The 8607-nt window shown below is 34.1% G+C and overlaps 1 long non-coding RNA gene across 1 annotated transcript in view; it reads left to right on the forward strand.

Annotated features, from left to right (window-relative positions):
- The window catches only part of LOC308639277, a 32888-nt gene extending 24569 nt beyond the window's left edge, over positions 1-8319 (forward strand). The window contains exon 5 of the long non-coding RNA XR_014020029.1: positions 7840-8319. This is a non-coding gene — a long non-coding RNA (uncharacterized lncRNA). The remainder of the gene's footprint in view (positions 1-7839) is intronic.
- The last annotated feature ends 288 nt before the right edge of the window (positions 8320-8607 follow it).

An 8607-nucleotide genomic window follows, 5' to 3' on the forward strand; every position in this document is an offset into this window, starting at 1 on the left:
AATTCAGTAAGTTATAAAAACAAATAAAAAGACAATTTACTAATGGAAGAAAGAAATAGAATATAAATCTGAAGAAAGAAAAAGTAATTATTTTATTTATGTTTTATTTGCTGTTTAGCTTGTGTATGCTGTCTCTTGAAACATTAATCTGCTTTAGTTAACAAGGTTTATCATATGATATCAAAATAAAAGATTGTTTTTCAACTTTGGATGAAAATTGCTTTTATATCTAGAATATTTCTTCTACTAGAAGCTTGATTGGTTACATTTTATTTAGTGGCAGCTGTTGGCTTCAGGGAATGTCAAGGAGAATAGAGGAGATGAGGAAGAGGGAGAATGTGCAAAAGAGGGAAAGAATTGACTCCAATTTCCTCAACTCCCCTCAGGTATTCTCAGTACAGGCTGAACTGAAGATGCAGTCGTAGCCAGTTGTCTATAGATGTACACTTCACTTCAGCCTGCCCATGCTTAATTGTTATGAGTTACCTATTTGTACTACCCAAACTCAATACTTGGACTCAAGAGTGTATCTGTGTGGTGCTGAACAACTCTGCGACAAAGAGAAAAATCCATTTCATTACAACAATCTCTTTTTCTGTTTCAAAGATTACTCAATGTTTCTGAAGAACCAGGTAAATCAAAGTCAGGTTAGATGGTTATTAAAAATATGGAATTTGAACCTTGTTAAAAACCTCATAAATTAGAATTACTGGGTATGTAGTCTGGGAATATGCATTTTATTAATCTCTCCAGGCAATGCTGATAAGCAATAGAACTAAGAACTCTAGTCAATGTAATACTAAATAAGCAATGCAATTGACTTTTTAATGATTTTTTGCACCATTTATTGCTTCAAGCCATGTATTAAAAGTCAGAAACCCCACCTGTACAAGTTTAAAAGTGAGAGATTTACCTTTAAAAAAGAATAGAATCTGGTTTTAAAAGACCCTCTTCCTCATCTCCTCTATTCTCCTTGACAAAATGGGTCTTTGCTTTGTTCCTAACAGTGACTTTTGGGAAAAATAGGCTGCTTATGAAACTATTGATATTTGTGCTTTCAACCCATAAAATAATGATTTTCTAAAGTTCAGCTTAATGGTTTAACTATCTGAGCACCATTTCCAGAATTTGTTCTTTTTAGTTATACATGACAATAGAGTATATTTTGATATATTATACATAATGGAGTATAACCTATTCTAATTAGGATCCCATTCTTGTGGTTGTACATGATATGGAGTTTCAGGGATCATGTATTCATGTATGAACATAGGAAAGTTATAAGGGAAGGGGAATGGGATTAAGAAAGACAGTAAAAAAATATTTTCAGCATTTTATGTGGGATCATAACCCTACTTGTAGGGTTAAATGAGCTTTTATAAGTAATGCACTCTAAAGCTATAATGTGAGTTTTTCTTTTATCTTTCCTGGAGACCACATTATTAATAAATGTTGATCTTTATATTTGAGCATTGTACGCCATTGAAATGTGGCCTGCAATAATTTTCATTGCATATACCCATAAAATCTGCTTCATACTTTGGAACTCTGAATGATGACTACAAAAAAACAAAACAACAACAAAAAAATAAACTCATCATATGAGAATTTTCCAAGGGACTCATCAAAGTTATGGCTTCTTGTATGCTACAACAACTTCTTAGAGTTGTTGTCTTTTCATACATCTTCATGCCATCCCTTCATTTTTTTTGACTCAGCAGGCCACAGAGCAACTATTTTATTATGTTGTTCTCCCTCATTGTCTGTGCATCCCGGAAAGGATTATGCAATTTCAGGAAGACTTTTCCAATATTCACATGCTGGCCATACTCCAGGACCTCAAGATGGAGATTCCAATCAGCTATTTAAACTAAAAGGGGCTTCATTGCCATAAGTTATGAAATTACTGCCAATAATCATTGAGCAATCATTGATATGAAAGTGGTGTTATTTAAAATAAGTAGAGGTTGCAATCTTTAAAAATGTGAAGAATTTAATTTGGTCAAACAAAGGTTGGCAGATAATTTATCAATACATAGAAAAACTTGGTGAATGACTCAAGTGGGATGGTTTGTAAGAACTGTGACCAGGAATTGGTGAGTTAGAGATGCTAACATTAGTTCAATAAGAACAAGATGAAGTATTTCAACTCAACTTTCTTTTCCTGGATAATTTTATTTGACTTCTAATGTAAGACACCTAATAAAGTCTTTCATAGGTTCTTATAAAAGAGTTGGAGAAAAGATGCTTTTGTGACTGAGCAATGAGGGAGAATTATTGCCTCATGAAAACTGCAAGGAGTTTTATTCACAGAGATGTTAAGTGACCTCTGCACAGTGATGTGCAAGAGTTGTGCTAGCTTTTGAGTGTTGATTGAGTGATATCACATTGGTAACTTGGAAATGGTCATGATGGGGTTATTCACATCTAGAAAATTAGCCCACATTACAAAGTTGAGCTTTATTTTCTTCTTGAGACTCATTTCTTAAACATTTACTAGCATACTATTTTTTGAAATTGTTTATTTGTTCTTTTTATATTGCACATGACAGTAAAGTGTATTTTGACATATTATACATACATGAAGTATAACTTATTCTAATTAGTATCCCATTCTTGAGGTTTTACATAATGTGGAGTTTCACTAGTCACATATTCATGTATGAACATAGGAAAGTTATGTCTGATTCATTCTACCATCTTCCCTGTTCTTGCCCCCCTCCCTTCCCTTCATTCTCCTTTGTTTAATCCACTGAATTACTATTTCCCCCCATCCTCTTATTGTGTGTTAGCATCCTCATACCAGAAAGAACATTCAACCTTTGGTTTTGGGGGACTGGCTTATTTCACTTAGCATGATAGTCTCTAGATCCATCCATTTACCAGTGAAAGTTTAAAGTCATTCTTTTTATGGATGTGTAATATTTCATGGAGTATATACACCACATTTTGTCTATTCATCTGTCAAAGTGCACCTAGGTTGGTCCCATAGCTTAGATATTGTAATTTGAGCTACTATAAACATTGATGTGGCTGCATCACTATAGTATGCCAATTTTAAGTCATTCTGAAAATAAATACTTTATTAGATAGTATGCCAGAGTATGGGGAGTTTGGAGAGAAAAGGATGTCCCGTGTGCTAGGCTGAAGTGATTCCTAGTCTGATATGAGAAAAGGTATGTAGACAACAAAGCCCTATGAATTGTACTCCCTGGGTTTCTTTTTCGCTCTTGTCTTTTCCCAGTTTCTCTATTCATTTATTATGAGCCACATGGGGCTTTTTACTATTTCTTAAAGACCCCAGGCTTATGCCTGCCTCCAGCTTTTGCACCTGCTATTGTCTCTGCTGGGATTATTCTTCCTCCAGATCTTTGCATGCCTGACTCCCTCTCAATCCAAATATCACTTCTTAAGAAGAACCTTCCCTGACAAACTCCAATCTAAAGTAATCAACTTACTTTGCCCCTCAATCCTCTGTTATCACAAAAATCAATTTTTAAAAAATAAATAATTTTAGACTGGTTTTAGATTTATAGAATGTAGAAAGAGTTTCTATATACACCACCTCACTTCCACTATTGTTGACATCTTGCATTACTATGATACATGTCTTACAACAGAAAAACTGACATTATTACTTTACTTTGAACTGAACTTCACATTGTATTTGATTTTTGCTAGTTTTTACCTAATGTTCTTTTCTGTTTCCAGGGTACAATCAGTATATATTATGTTTAGTTACCTTGTTTCCTTATCTTCTTCTGGTCTATGATAGTTTCTCAAATTTTCATTATTTTTGCGACCTTATATGTTTTAAAGATTAAAAACTAAAATTCTCCCATCACAGTTCTCTTTGGAAGAAAGTTGTTAAGTACACTCGACACTCAAAGGGTGGGATGTTAAGTTCAATTCCATGAGGACTGAGGATCTACCTAAATTGTGAAATTTTTGGTGGAATGTTTTGTAAAACAGTAGTCAATTTAGGCTGGGGATGTGGCTCAAGCGGTAGCGCACTCGCCTGGCATGCGTGCGGCCCGGGTTCGATCCTCAGCACCACATACCAACAAAGATGTTGTGTCCGCCGAGAACTAAAAAATAAATATTAAAAAAATTCTCTCTCTCTCTCTCTCTCTCTCTCTCTCTCTCTCTCTCTCTCTCTCTCTCCTCTCTCACTCTCTCTTAAAAAAAACCCAGTAGTCAATTTAGGTTTGTCTAAAGATTTTCTGAAGGTTAGACTGGGTTTATGGGTTTTTGGGGGAAGACATCAGAAGTGAGGTGCTGTTCTCATGACATCATATCCAATATATATAATATCAACTTGATAACATCATTGATGTTGTTAACCTTGACCATTGATAAGGAGTAGTGTTTACTGGGTTTCTCCACTGGAAAATTACTCCACTGTCTCTTCTTTCATCACAGTTAAGTACATTCCACACTCAAGGGGTGGTGTATTAAGTCCAATTCCATGAGGACTGAGGATCTACCTAAATTGTACTTTTGTACCAGAGATCTGCCCTCTCTTCCACATTTACTTGCTTATTTATTTATTGCATAGGCACATGGTATCTATTTACCATTCTCTATTATAACCCATTACTATATTATTTTTTGTTGCTCAATTTAGTCTGGCCACTAGGAACTATTTCAGATTGACTCCTGTGTCCCTTTGGTGCACTGTTAACCTTTTGTTTTTTGAACATTACATTATATGTCTAGTACTATAAGATGCTTCAGGTTCATTTCCTGTAGTCTCTACCCAAGCTGTTTCTCCAAGAAGCACCAGTTACTTTAATTGGATAATGGTATTAAAAATTAAAAGCTGCTCACAGAGTGAGCTTGTTGCTACAGAGATATGCTTTCTTATAAGCCCTCTCAATGGGCAAAGGTAAGGAAAGCAAATATGTGTTCTGAATCATATATATGAAGTTATTTAAAATATTTAGGTACATATTCATCTTCATCCGCATTAAATTAAACTAAAAGAGTTTATACTGATGTCCCCAATTCTGATCCAGAATAAATGTTTTGTTTTCCTACCTACTTTGCTTCTCTGAACCTCTGCTCCAACAATGAGAAACCTGATTCCCACCATCTACCATCCAGTTATTTTCTGTTCCATCCCAGTATACCGATATATCAACTTTGGAACAGTTACTCTGTATTCCCATGAGAAATGACTTTACCCAAACTAGATTACAGTGTGTATATTCTGTTCCTATTAGTGTTTAAAGTTTTCAGTCAAAACTTTATTTATTTATTTATTTATTTATTCTTTCTAGATATACATGACAACAGAGTGCATTTTGACATATTATACATACATAAAATAAGTATAACTTGTTCCAATTAGGATACCATTATTGTGGGTGTACATAATGGAAAGTTATACTGGTCATGTATTCATACATAAGGACAGGAAATAAAAGTCCATTTCATTCTATTGTCTTTCCCATTCCCATCTTTCTCCCTTTCCCTTCATTCTCCTTTGTCTAATCCAATGAACTTCTAATCTTTCCCTCCCTTGTTGTAGGTTAGTATCCACATATCAGTGAGAACATTCTGCCTTTTGTTTTGGAAGATTATTATTTCACTTAGCATGATATTTTCCAGTTCTATCCATTTACTGGCAAATGCCATAATTTCATTCTTCTTTATGGCTGAGTATTATTCCATTGTGTATATATACCACATTTTCTTTGTTCCTTCATCTGTTTTATGGCACCTAGGTTGGTACCATATCTTGACTATTGTGAATTGAGCTGCTATAAACATTATAGTGGCTGTGTTACCATTGTATGTTAATTTTAATTCTTTTGGGTATAAACTGAGGAGCAGAATAACTGGGTTAAATGGTGGTTCCATTCTAAGTTTTCTAAGGAAACTACATACTTCTTTCCAGAGTAGTTGCATCAATTTTCAGCCCCACCAGCAACAAATGAGTGAATCTTCACCGACCTTTGTTGTTCCTTGTATTCTTGAAAATTACCATTCTGATTGGAGTGAGATGATATCGAGTAGTTTTAATTTGCATTTCTCTAATTGCTAGAGATGTTGAACACTTTTTCATATATTTTTAACCATTTGAATTTCTTCTGTAAAGTGCCTGTTTGGTTCCTTAGCCTATTTATTGATTGGGTTATTCATTTATTGATTGGGTTATTTATTTATTTATTTACTTATTTATTTTGAGTTTTTTGAGTTCTTTGTATATCCTAGAGATTAGTGCTCTGAGATGCTGCTGGTAAATACTTTATCCCATTCTGTAGGCTCTCTGTTTATGTTCTTGATTGTTTTGTTTGCTGTGAAGATTATTAGTTTGATACTATTCCATTTATTGATTCTTGATTTTACTTCTTTCACTGTTGGTAACTTATTGAGGTTAGTTCCTAAGCTAACATGGTAGAGAGTTGGGCTTACATTTTCCTCTAGTAGGCACAGGATTTCTGGTCCAATACCTAGGTTCTTGATCCACTTTCGGTTGAGTTTTGTGCAGGGTGAGACACAGAGGTTATATTTCATTCTACTACATATGGATTTCCAGTTTTCTAAAGACTATTTGATGAAGAGGCTGTCTTTTCTCCAGTGTATGTTTATGGTGCATTTGTCTAGTATGAGATAACTGTATTTATGTGGGTTTTTCTCTGTGTCTTCTATTCTGTTCCATTGGTCTTCGTGTCTGTTTTTGTGTCAATACCATGTCGTTTTTGTTACTATAGCTCTTCTAAATGGAGAAAAAAATGAAAGCATTCTCTCTAAAAACTGGAAAAAGACAGGGATATCCTCTTTTGCTATTCCTATTCAACACAGCCTTTAAAACCCTAGCCAGAGCAATTAGACAAAAGAAATAAATCAAACCATCCCTATTTGTTGACAATATGATTCTGTATTTAGAAGACCTAAAAAGCTCCACCAGAAAACTTCTAGAACTCATGAGTTCAGAAAAATAGCAGGATATAAAATTAACACCCATAAATCAATTGCATTTGTATACAACAATGATGAATTAAATGAACTAGAAATCAGAAAAACTATCCATTCACAATAGCCTCAAAAAATATACATCTGGGAATCAATGTAACAAAAGAGGTGAAAGACCTCTACAATGAAAACTACAGGACATTAAAGAAAGAAATTGAAGAAGACCTTAGAAGATGGAAAGATCTCCCATATTTTGGATATGCAGAATTAATATCGTCAAAGTGGGCATACTATCAAAAGTGCTATACAGATTTAATGAAATTCCTGTTAAAATTCCAATGACATTCTTCATAGAAATGGAAAAATCACTCATGAAATTCATCTGGAAAAATAAAAGGCCCAAAATAGCCAAAGCATTTCTTACTGGAAATAGTGAAGTAGGAGGCATGATAATACCAGGCCTTAAATTATACTACAAAACTTGTTTTTTTTCCTATAGACAAAACCCAGTTTTAAAGCATTATAATGCTCATTAGCAACTGGAATTATTATAATTTTTAATATATTGTTTGTGTTTCCAAATAGAATATGAAATCTAGGAAAACAGAAGATTATCATGTAACATCTTGCTAAACATTCTAAAACCAGCATCAAAGACAGTGCCCAGCACATCAAGAAAACCAACAAACATAGTTAATATTCATTGTATACAAAGATAAAATCACTCACAATACAACTTATCATTTGATTCTATTCATTTGGCTAAGTTTAATTAGGTACTAGATGGTCAACCCATTCCTTCAAAGCATGCAAGAAATTTTTTTAATAAAATGCCATAGAAATGTTTTGTATTGGAAATAAGACTGAGAATAGGCTTGTACATTCATACCTAAATGTCTGTTTCTCCTTTCTCTGTAGGAAATAATGTCTGAACCTACTTACTGAACAAAACTAATGAAGATAATGCTAATCACCATCTGACTAGAGCCTTAAAGCTGAACCCTAAAACACTGGTTATCTAATTCTTGATGACTTGCAGTCCATTCAAATAGGTTATTGAAGAGATACAGAATCTTTGAGTGGGTATGTCCTGACCCCTCTCAACTCTCCTCAGTGTGGGTGTCCTTATCCTCTATTACAGATGGATCTATATTACATTTTCACATAAAGATGCTAAGCCCATACCCTTAAATTGCTACAGATAACCTATTATCCTGAACTAATTAATGTCTACATTCTAGACAATTACTAAATGAAGTAATCTTACATTTTCAAACATTTAGTATTTTTTACCAGTGTAACTGATCAAAAGTAATATATCAGGAATGTTGTTTGAATGAAATGTGTTGTATATATGTTATGGTTTAAATATGAAATGTCTCCCTGTGTGAAAAGCTTCTGTGTGAAACAATGCAAGTATGTTCAGAGGTGAAATTATTAAAATTATGAGAGCTGTAACCTAATCAGTGGATTAATCTGCTGATATGAATTAATTATGTGATAACTGTAGGCAGGTAGGGAGTGACTGAAGAAAGTAGATCACTGGAGCTTATATTTTGTCCCTGGTGAGTGGATTACTCTGCTTTCTGGCTGTCATGAAATGAGCAGCTTTCCTTTGCCATTCCCTTCCACCATGTTGTTCTACTTTACGTTGGTCCCAGGGGAATAGACTCAAGTCAACCATGG

This window comes from Spermophilus citellus, assembly GCF_964194105.1.
Source record: "Spermophilus citellus genome assembly, chromosome: X".
NCBI classification, from domain to species: domain Eukaryota; kingdom Metazoa; phylum Chordata; class Mammalia; order Rodentia; family Sciuridae; genus Spermophilus; species Spermophilus citellus.